Genomic DNA, 12,274 nt, shown 5'->3' on the forward strand with positions numbered 1-12,274 from the left:
CAAGTGTGCTTAAAGCTTCCCCCCTTTTCTAAAGATCTATTTTTACTTTATGTGTGTGCATGTATGTATGTGCACCATGTGCGTGTCTGGAGCCAGAAGAGGGCGTCGGATCCCCTGGAACTAGTTGTGAGCAGCCATGTTGAGTAGTGGGAATTGAACCTGGGTCCTCTTCAAGGGCAGCAAGTGCTCCTGACTGCTGAAGTATCTATTTAGCCCCTAAGATTTCTATTTTATATTTTCTTCTCTATAGCTTTACATTTAATTCTCTATAAAGAAGATATATCTGTTGTTTTGAAAGACACTCAGACTACACATTGTATTTCAAAAAAATAGTAATTTGTACTTACAAATGAATCTTCCCAGTCCTATATTAATTAATTTCCTGTCTCCAGATTATGATGTTAATACAGATTAGAGCATCACATGAATAAATTAGTAGCTATACTTCCTTTGAGTCTTTTTCTTTGCCTTTTAAATTGGTAACTTTGTCTGACTTTTATGAATTTCTAATGTAAACAGAGGGAGCAAATTGTGTGTGTATGCATATGTATGAAATCTATAATGAAATCACAGTTTAGAAGAGGAATTATATGTTTAAAGTCTTCAATTTTGCGAAAACAATGATTCCACATTTCTTCAAGTGGCTGCCATAGAATGGAAATTGAAATCCCTGGGTGGGAAGTGTGCTAGAAACCATAGTATTCCTTTTCAAAGTATTTTGCATCTCCTTATACATATATTCAGTACTTCATTTCTAACCCCTACACATTGAATCCTGCTGAGCCTCATAATACTGTTTTATGTTTTAAATTCAAATATTGTTTTTAAAGGGAAATTGCTACTAATGTTGGCTAAGCTGCACATAATAGTTTAGGAAATGGTTGCAGGTTTGATTCTTCTCATGTCAGTCAATGTGAACTAACATTATTCAGAAGTCTTTTTAAAGACATTGAATAATTGTTTCAGTTAACTAAATGCTTTACCAAATAATATCAATTCATGAAGTATAGTTGAGTTTGGTGCATTTATTATTTAAAACATAATAAGCATGTATCTACATAATTAAATGCTAATGGATATCTCTTGAGTGCCCATGTGTTTGAAGAAAGAGGGACTTTACTGTCTTAATAGAACACATTATACATCATTGAAAATTCCACATGTAATATCTGATATAGGTTTTAAAATATGCTTTAAATGTTACTTGTTTAGAGTTAACTTGATACACAATTGCATAAATAAAATGTGCCAATTTAGAGAGTTTTGAAAATTTTATATCCTCGTCTATTTTACTAGAACAGTCCATCACTCCCTCCAAGTTGCTTTGCGTTGTTTCCAAGTCAATCCCTTGTTCTAACGAGTCACAGACTAATAAATACAGGGTATGGTCCACTATAATTTTTAATTTTATGTTTCTATGTGTATTTTGAAAGTCTACAGAGGAGCTGGCCAGATGGCTCAGTGAATAAAGACACCTGCTACCATGCCTGAAGACCTGAGTTCCATCCCCAGTACCCAGGGGTAGAAAGAGAAAACTGATTCTCACAAGTTGTCCTCTGATTCGCACATGCATGCTGAGACATGCTTGCATGTCTGAACCCATGTGAGGACATGGACACACACACACACACACACACACACCCTAAATAAATAAATGTAACTTAACGTGAAAAACAAACGTGTAAAGCCTGTAAGGAGAGCTGGGGAGACAGTTCAGCAGGGAACACGCTTGCCACACAAGCTTGAGTTCGACTCCCAAACTGACATTTGAAAGCAGGTGCAAGAGCACTCCCTGTGTGATCCCAGTGCTCCTCATGTGGATCAGGCGGATCCAGAGGTGGAGACAGGAGGATGCTCAGCAGTCGACAGACCAGCCTGGCATGTGCAGCAGGGAACAAAAGAGACTCTGTCCCAAACAAAGTGGGAAGTGAGGACCAATGCCTAAGGTTGTGTTTATGCAATTTAAGGATGACCATTGGAAGTGTAAACATGCCACATTTTGTGGACATTTGTTTGAACTTCTGTTAATTTCACTTCTGCCATTCTATTTTGTATGTTGGTACAGTATTTGGTTCTCAAATATTTTTATAACATTGGTCAATGATATATATATATATATATATATATATTATATATTGTGTGAATATATCCTATATCACCTGATGCATCAAACAACTTTAATGCTGTTTGTCATGAAAATGACACCTTGTCCATATTTGAACCAAGGGCTAGAGATCACCAAGACCATGTCATGTCCACAGTGGTAAAGTGAGTGATAAGATTCCTCCCCAGGAGGAGGAGACTAGAATGGGATTGGAAGTTACCTGCACACGTACTGCATTAACACAGGAGCACAGAACTGGCTAGCTTTTGAAACCAAGGTTTGTTTAGAAGTTGTAATTTCTTTCATAGCTGGGAAGTTAAAATGTAATATGCCACAGGAGAATGTCTAAATATGTGAAATGTTCATCTATCACAGGATCAAGTCAATAGAGGGCTTTCTAAATAGATAGCAAGAGCTACAGAATTATTATACTCCATGACTTTGATTCACCCTGTTCATCTACTGTGACAGTATCGTCAGCACTGAACTTTGTCAATCTGATGATGAAACCTAGCCATGCTTTTGTGGACAAACACAACTTGCAGTTTGTATTCTAATTTTCTTACCAAGAAAACTAGAAAAATTAGAAAAATCTCTAGAGTTATGCATGTTTTAGGAGGTTCAAGAAATAGCTTGAGCTCCCCTTACACCCTTGGTATTAGCTGTTTGTGTTCCACAATCCTCAGAATATGGCATTTTAGTATTTGGAGCTTTTTGTGCTGTGTGGAAAATAGTCAAAGCCACTATTCACTCAAATTTAGAAGAATACTCATGAAAAGAAACTACACAATTATTTTAAGGAATCACATATAAAGATTTATTTTTTTTAAATTTAATTTTCTCCAAGACATGCTCCCTCTATGTAGTTTGGTTGTCCTGGAACTCACTCTGTAGACCAGGCTGAACTTGAACTCACAGAGATCTGCCTGCCTCTGCCTCTCAAGTGCTGGGATTAAAGGCGTGTGCCACCATGCCCAGTACATGTATAAAGATGTATTAATGGGAAGTCTAAGATGAGTCTGATAATGATAGACTGTTGCTTGAGTATCTGGCTTCTGTTTTGAAAATTTTCAAAGACCATATCCAGTTATATGAAGGTGACATGTTGACCTGTGTAGAATGTATATATTCTTGTATAAGTTATATTGAAAAGCCTCAGATGGTTTTCTACTTAATATCTATTATTGCTGTCAATATCTATTATTGCTCTCATGACTCCTTAGAACCTTTCTCCCTAGTTGTAAGAGAGGGACTATGTAGAAAGAATATATAAAACCCCCTAGCCGTTGAGTACATGGAGGACATTCCCTGGAGATCTTTGAAGGTAGTATGCATAATTTGGACCTCCAATCATTTAATGATATATTTAAAAACATTGGCATGATGGGGCCATGCTTGGCTTGTCATTCAGGATAGAGTTTCATTTTCTGTCTAGCTTGCATACTGCTGGGATAAGCTTTCTCATGGGGTAAGCTTTCTCTACCTCCCCCCCCCCCTTGTGTAAAGTTTCCCCCTTCTGTTCTTTCCTTTTCTTTCTACTTGTCTAAGAGATTAACTGTCACCTCATTATCTGTGTTCATCACTTGCAGAGGTTTTGGCTCCTGCCTACCACAGTGGTCCAGAGGACCACAAAGACGGTGGTAAGCCTTTGTTCACAAAGGAAGTTGTCACCTGTTTTTTTATCTGCTGTCTGTCTCCATAAACACTTGCAGGGCAGTAATGGCCTGAGGAAATATTTCCCGAAGAGTGTGGGGGTAGGTCTGCTGTCACTGTGAGGTTGACTATGAAAGAAATAAAACCAGAGGAAGGAGAGCAGACGCAATTACGACTTACAGGTAATGCTCCACAGATTGATTTGCAACAGCCTCTTATTCATATAGTTATTCAAAGTCCCTTGTTTAAAAACTTTGGATTGTATGACAGTGTGAAGAAATTTTATTTATTTTTGCAGTGCTAAAGGTTACACACTCAGGGTGTCATATATGCGAGACAAGTTCAGCTTTGTTTTTTTTTTTTTTTTTTTTTTTTTTAAGATTTATTTATCATGTATATAGTGTTCTGCCTGCATGTATTCCTTCATGCCAGAAGAGGGCACCAGATCTCATTATAGATGGTTGTGAGCCACCATGTGGTGGCTGGGAATTGAACTCAGGACCTCTGGAAGAGCAGTCAGTGCTCTTAACCTCTGAGATGTCTCCCCAGCACCCTCAGCTTTGTTCTGGAATAATTGATGTGCCATACATGGTTCCTATGCATATTCTTCAACAGGAAGGGCATCTCCTCTCTTGGTTGCTCTGGTTTGAATGAAAGTATCCCAAGAGTAAAATCACAAGAGAGAACAAGCAATCATGTACATGTCCACACATCACCACTCTTAGCTCAAACAGCACACAACGGCGCTGTAGCCCAGCCCTGTATTTACCTGTTTGCAAAGAACATCCAGGGATTTTTTTTCCAGAGAAAAACAAAACCCTTTTAAAGTGAAAATTGCAGTTATGAAATAATAGTAATGCTATCTCAATCAAGAATTCCTTTCTAGAAGAACGTAAATGTAATTAGCATTTAACAACTCTAACTTCATTTTTTGGGAACAAGATGTGTAAAAAAATTAAAAGATGACATTGCTACTCAAAGAAACAGTACAAAGAAAAAGAAACAATGAAACATAGATCAGGGGTGCTGAAGGTGGGTGAAACATGACCCTGGTGTTTGTAATTAAAGTGTTTTAGTTTAGTATTCATAACAGATGTATCAAATTCTTATTATTGAAGGTAAAATACTTGGGTTTTTTTTTGTTTTGAAGGAATTCTTATTTCTTTCTTCTACCAAAACCAGCTAAAACATAAAGCACCCGACTGAGTTTATAGAACAGTGAGTAAGAATATTTTCTAGACTTAAAGGTCTTTATCTCTGACTTTTCATCATTTCTAGTCCTTGTCAAGTTCTTGATTACAAAACCATAGAAACTGATACTAACTTCAGTCAAAACAGAATGTACTGGGCATGGGACAATTCCCAAATCTATGGGGAAGAGCAGAGGTGGGGCTAGTTAATGAACAGGGACTAAGTGGGTTGGGTTCTGGGACCTCTGCCCAGGTCTACCTGCAGAATCAGTCCAGTTAAGCGGCTGCTCTCCGCCACCATCACCCCTAGCTCCTTGTTCCTCTTGCTCCCGTGTCTGTAACAATTGGTCACTGTGTCTGTGCTCAGACTTGACCTTCTCAAGATTCAAGGTCCTCAATTCCAATGTCTGTTTGGTGGGAGGTGCTGAGACATGGTGTGCAGTTCTAGCCTTCGCTTTGGTGGTAGGTTGGCAGTGGGGGAGATGGTGTCACTAAATCCACCGTAAGAAGCTACCCTGCCATCCATATTTTGCTTACCGGAGTCATATATATTGGCCATGGGAGAAACAAGTGTTGTATGTTGGTTATTGGTTTGAAGCATACGTTTTATCTTGTAGTCAGTACTTTACTCTCACAAAGTATTCTTTCCCCAGCTGACGCTGTCTTCAATTCAGCCTTTATAAGTGGCCAGCTGCTTTTTTGATGAGAGAATACATTGGATCTTACATCTCCTGGGCTATTATCAGTCCATAGCTTGCTTTTTTTTCCCATGGTAAAGTGAATTCATTGTTTTCAGAATCAGTGTGCAGTGGTGTGCAAATGTCCATTATAGCTTCAGTCTTAGCCTTTGCTCCCTTCTCCTCTTTATATCCTTGACCTGCAGTAATAATACAAATGCCATAAGTGATAGTTCTGGGGTATTCCAAAGAGGAATAATAATGTTCTTCAACTGCCCATTATAGTTTAAACAGAATTCCCCTAAAAGTAAACCTGTACATGAGGACAAGTAATCATATACATATACACACACACATATAAACACACTCACCGACACATCAAGACTCGAGGGGCTGGGAGATCGCTCCGTCAGTCAAATGCCTGCTGCGCAAATGTGAGGACCTCAGTTTAGATCCCCAGCACCATGTGAAACGTCAAGCTGAGTGATGTGTCTGTAACCTTGTCTTTGTGGGGTGGAGATAAGTGGATCCATGGAACTCATTGGCTAGTCAGCCTAACCAATCAGTGAGAGACCCTGTCTCTTAATGTAGAGAGCAATTTAGAAGGACATCCTATGCCAACCTCTACTCTCCACACGCTATCCACAAGAACATGCACATACATGTGCCCCCCAAGACACCTAATTAGCATAGCATTTCAAATGCCAGTTTCAAGTTGCCTCTTTGCCTCTGTTTTCTGTTGTTGCAGAGATACCATCTTGTAATTCCTGTGACAGTTATTGCCCTGCAACATTTGAGTTCATCTTTGTGTTTCTTATACCCAACACCATGTTTGAAACAGTAATAGCCTAGTTTAAAAATAAATAAAAGCAATATACACCCCAGTTAAAATAAAACATTCTGAAGGGTTTATGATGAAGTCAATGGTTCCTTTCTTATTCTTTCTGCTTCTTAGAAGTCAAAGTACTTTTGACTTTTCTAAGGATTTATTTTGATGATTATTTTCCGATTTCTTTTTTTTTTTTTTTTTGGTTTTTCGAGATAGGGTTTCTCTGTGTAGCTTTGCGCCTTTTCCTGGAACTCACTTGGTAGCCCAGCCTGGCCTCGGAATCACAGAGATCCGCCTAGCTCTGCCTCCCGAGTGCTGGGATTAAAGGCGTGCGCCACCACCGCCCGGCTATTTTCCTATTTCTTAAAAAATATTCTTATCTGTCATTTCTTGATTAATCAGTTTTAACATAATGACTACTATCCAGAATCTGAGATATATAAATAATAAATTATTATTTCAATGAATCATTACCATATAAACTGTTTAACCATGTAAAGAATATTCACTATAAAGCCAAGTGAGATTATGTAATTACTTTCATTTCTCTTATACCAACTACCTTATTTTCCATTTCCTTTGCATTATTTGCTATATATAATTATATTTTCTTTCTTATATGACTTGTTTTTAGAATTTCTAAACTATACATATTTCTTAATTTTTTCAAGTCCTCCATCATGATAGGTTTTTTTTAAAGATTAAAAAAATTAAAATTGTGTGTGTGTATATATGTGTGTGGTTGTATATATACATCCACACCCACTCACAGGTGAATGCAGATGCTGGAAGAGCCCAGAGGCATCAAATTCCCTGGGACCTAGAGTTACAAGTGGTTGTGTACCAGTTGGGAGAGGATGTTGGAATGGAACTCTGGCCATCTGCAAGAGCAGTGTGTGCTCTTAACCACGGAGCCTCTCTTTAGCTCCTGTTCTTGGTTCCTTAATGACTTTGCCCCATTGACTTCCTGTCTAGTCTGGACTGGAATTTTTTCTTAAAGTTTACAACATGACTCAAACCTCCTTTTCTCGTTCAGGATGGAGTCCTTTGGTTTTCTCTTTTGAATCTATATCTATATTTCTTGTCTTGTGAAAAATGTCTTCAAGTAACTTGCTAAGGAAAAGAGATGTTCTGAGTTTTCATATATTTGAAGAAGTCTATCTTTAAGCTTTATTTCTTATTTGAGTATGATTCTAGTTAGAAAATGGTTTGTCCTTTACTACTTGGAGGCCCTCTGTGTTACCTTCTAGAATCCAGTATAGCTGGTGAAAAGTCTTAGTATTTGTAAGAAGCCGTCAGGATTCTCTTTGCTGGTGGTCTTTTGACCTCTCAGTGTTTAGTGGTGCTATGCATTTTTAATAAATGAGTCTCCTGTGCACAGACAGCCTTGTTTAATTGAAGGCCTATATTCTTCAGTATGACAATTTGTGTTGCTCTAATGCCCTCACTTTTACTTTCCTCAAGTCTGGCTTTTGGAGCTCCTATTAATTCTAGACTGCTCTGTTGTTTCCTATTTCCCACCCCCGCCCCACCCCACTTTCTGTATGAACACTATAATGTAGCTAGAGTTTTCCTGCCTGGCCCACAGTCAGGACAAATCTCTCTCACCTGCCAGTCCCACAGACACTCAGACCCGACCAAGTAAACACAGAGACTTATACTGGTTACAAACTGTATGGCCGTGGCAGGCTTCTTGCTGACTGTTCTTACAACTTAAATTAATCCATTTCTATAAATCTATACCTTGCCACATGGCTCGTGGCTTACCAGCATCTTCACATGCTATTTGTCATCGTGGCGGCTGGCAGTGTCTCTCTGACTCAGCCTTCCACTTCCCAGCTTTATTCTCCTCCTTGTCCCGCCTACACTTCCTGCCTATCTAATGGCCAATCAGTGTTTTATTTATTGACTAATCAGCAACACATTTGCCATACAGAACATCCCACAGCACTTCCCCCATTTATTTTTTTTTCAAAAAGGAAGGTTTTAACCTTAACAAAGTAAAATTACATATAATTTGGGAATTTGGGCGTAGCTTCTCTTACTACTTCCTGCTGGAGGGGGGCGCTGTATCTTATGGGGAAACAAAGAAAATTTGAGGATTATGAAATAGTCCATGAGGCTGTATCCTCTGAGCCAGTTGCCTTGAAACCATTCTGGATGTTGGATCGTCTGGGCCATGGTGTCATCGGAGACCTTTCAGGGGGTCTTGGCTCGTCAAATCTGATATATCTTAATCTTGAACAAATCCATAGCCTCTGGCTTTCTGTGGAAACAAAAGAGACTCTTTTCCAAAGCAACATACCCTTATATCCAAATTTTGAAGTCAAGGTACCTTTAAAATATACATTTTGGCATAACTCAACATCTTTTATGATCAAATGTTTTTCTGCAGTTAAAAATCCCAAAGACAACACAATCCAGATTCTCTGTGTAATGTTCATCTTTACGTGGCTTATTTTTTATATTAATTTTACTCTCTCTTTAAAGACTTTATTTTTTAAAACTATGTATTTGTTTCTATAACTGTATATACCACCTTTTTTGTCTCTTTCAAGCCTACATACATTTTTACACACATTGTAAACTATTACATCTGAATCTGTCTTATTGTGAATTTATTGCCTTAAACTGCAGCAGCTGTGGCTGCTGGCTCCGCCCACCTCAGCTCCCATCATGGTGGTGGTTTACCGCCAGCTCTGGGAGCTATCGTGGGTCTATGCTTTTAGCCAAACAGCGTGTAGCCTAGAAACCTTTTTTGTTTTGTGCTAGCAAAGTCTAAATCTACCATGCAGCTTAATGTGCCACTTGCAGAGGCCTCATTCCCACCATACTGCAGGTCGAGCGCACACGCTAGGAACCCACAAGTAGCTCAAACTGGCAGCTGCTGCTCATTTGAGAGAGACAATTAGGAAGCTGTTTTTAGCTCCATTTTAGAATCTTTTTTCTCAGTTTTTAGGTGGAAACTCTTGCCACCACGTTGGACGCCATTTGTAGATGTATCCAACCTTCTTATTAAATAAGAAACACAGAACCAATGCAAAGAAGAAAGCCAAGAGGTCAGAGCTAAGAGCTAAAACCTTACCCTTCCTCCTGCGGTGGTCCTACCTCTCCGAACCAGAGCTACCCCTGTGTTAAAGTCTTTATATAGAGTTCCTGTCCTGCCTTCTCATTGGTTGTAAACCCAACCACATGACTGCCTCCTCACGGCCTGTCTGTATAGGCCTCCAGGTTTTCCATGATTGGTATTAAGATTAAAGGCATGTGTATCCAATAATGGCTGTATCCCTGAACACACAGAGACTTACCCAGCTCTGCCTACCAAGTGCTGGAATTACAAGCATACGCCACCACTGCCCTGCTTTCCTATGGCTTGCTAATAGCTCTGACCCCCGGGCAACTTTATTTATTAACATACAAATAATATTTTAATACAAATAAAATATCACCATACTATAAAAGCTAAAACACTATGAAAGAGTTATGTTTCACATTTTTTTTTTTTTTTTTTTTTTATGGTTTTTTGAGACAGGGTTTCTCTGTGTAGCTTTGCGCCTTTCCTGGAACTCGCTTTGGAGACCAGGCTGGCCTTGAACTCACAGAGATCTGCCTGGCTCTGCCTCCCGAGTGCTGGGATTAAAGGCGTGCGCCACCACCGCCCGGCATGTTTCACATTTTATATGTGGTCTCAGATGCCCTAGTTTCTTGAGGTCACCCCATGACGGTTTTTTTTTTTTTTTTTTTAAACATCCTGATGTAGTCCATGTATAGTGTGGCAGAAGTTGCACACAGAAATGCTTGTTTTCTTTTTCGGAGACTGCCAATTTCAATTTCCTTTGTAGCTAGATGTGGCCATGTGACTCAGTTCCTACCAGTACAAGTGTTGGGTGCCATTCTTACCCTTAGCCTTTCAGGTCTCCTCTTGTTCTCTTCCATTGGGAAAGTCAAGTTAGAGTGAACTCCCCTAAAAGCTGTGCCCTGACACCAAAATAGTCTCTATCTGACCAGTCCAGAAATGTCTGATCCCACTTTGACACAACTGATATCCTTAGCCTATAAGTTGTGTGGCTGACTATGAGGCATTGAGGGATGTCTTAGCTTGTTGGCTCTGTAGGTGTGTGTGTTGAGGTAGGGTATAGCCATGTAGCACAGGCTGGCCTGAAACTGGCTGGTGTGAATGACAGCTTCTGAAAAGAGACTGCATCTGGCTGTGAACGGACACTCCTGAAGGGAATCTGTCTGTTTGCGAGGCTCGTTGGCTGATTAGAATGCCAGCATTGTGGAGACGGGGATATTGCAGGTCCAGAGGCTAACTACCTCATCTTAGATTTTTGGCTAAGTTCTGGGCCCCCCGGACAGCCATGCCTTGCCCACCTGTGTGTCAGAACTAACATCTTGTGACATATATATAAAGAATCTATTGACCGATCCCAAAGCTGAGAGCGCCGTCAGGCAGGACCCTGGGCCTCTAGAAAAGCTTCCCCCAGTTCGCTGTCCCCGACTCTCTGATGCACCCGCCAGTGCATTTTAAACTTGCCCCAATTTATGACGTCCTCTGTTCTGTAAAACTAGAAAACCCTTTAAAATGGCTCACACATTGGAACATGGAATTCCGGGTAACCTAAATCTGTGTTCCAGGGCTAGGGGCACTTAATGGCTTCAGAATAAACTATCTCTACTCTTTTAAGACGAGAGCTGTGGTTTTTGTGCTGACACTGGGTAGCCAAGGTTGAACTCAAACTCAAGACGCTCTTGGCTTAGCCACCCACATGCTGAGCGTAGAGGGGTGTTTCAGGATGCCTGGTTGAATCAGGAAATTTAACTACAAGAACAAGACTAAAAACTCTTCAATGTCTTGTGATCATAGAGTGCTAATTCATATTAACAATAACAATTCTAGGTACATGTTATAGTCTACCAATAGTTTTAAATTTTCAGTCTGAGGTAGTCTTAGCTAGCCTGGCATCTCTGTCCCTTTCTTGGCCTATACTTTATAGCATGGAGTTAGTTCCTCATTATTTATCATTGTAGAGACCTTGATGTTTTATTGGCTCTCTCGTCCAAAGATTTCTTTGTTTTTGTTATGACTGTGAATTTCTTAACAAGATCCATAAAAGAATGCCCAAGACCAAAGAATTAGGTCTATCAATGATCAATATCAGAGTATTAGTTTACTGTAATTAGATAGCCTCTCGTTATTAAGGTTTTGTTAAATAGGTCTTACAATAGGTACCCTATATGAAATATGTTTATGTTTAGACATATTAAGGCAAACTACCTAAATAATAATATTAGCTAGTTGCCAGGGGAAAGTTCTAGACATTGTGGACACTGACTAAGAGACGACACTCTCTGCTGTGAATCTTCATGAGGATCCAACCAAGTAATTCCATCCAGAAGAGGAACTCAGAGGCTCCTAGGAAATAGCCTATGGGTACTCTCTGATGCTCCCAGAGAGTCCGTGCGAACAGGATCCCCGTCAAATGTTGTTGGGACCTGGAATCACACCCTTCATTTTCTTGTCTCCTTTGGAGGCCCTGAAGTTTGCCCAATTGCAAACTGGAGCCAGGTAATAATGTTTGTTTCCCAGCTCTCAGAGGAGCTGTTTACTCTAGTGGGCAATTTTCCTGTGTGATGGAGTGAAATGTTGAGAAGGCAGCCTCTCATCAGTGGACAAACAATGCCCAAGAATTTAGCTAATGGCCCCCCTTCAGTGCAGAGAATAGATGGGAACAATCGGACTTGCAGACTAGACCCAGAGCTGCTTGTTCTGCTGCTAGGTGTTAATGCAAATTTGTTCTCCAGCTCATTCAACCCTGGG

The 12,274-nt window shown here is 39.8% G+C and overlaps 1 protein-coding gene across 1 annotated transcript in view; it reads left to right on the forward strand.

The window, feature by feature from the left end:
- Camkmt (calmodulin-lysine N-methyltransferase) overlaps window positions 1-12,274 on the forward strand; it is a 372,402-nt gene that overhangs the window by 43,377 nt on the left and 316,751 nt on the right. The window lies entirely within an intron of this gene.

This window comes from Peromyscus californicus, unplaced genomic scaffold, assembly GCF_007827085.1.
Source record: "Peromyscus californicus insignis strain IS unplaced genomic scaffold, ASM782708v3 Scaffold_1__1_contigs__length_55948999, whole genome shotgun sequence".
In the NCBI taxonomy this organism is placed as follows: Eukaryota; Metazoa; Chordata; class Mammalia; order Rodentia; family Cricetidae; genus Peromyscus; species Peromyscus californicus.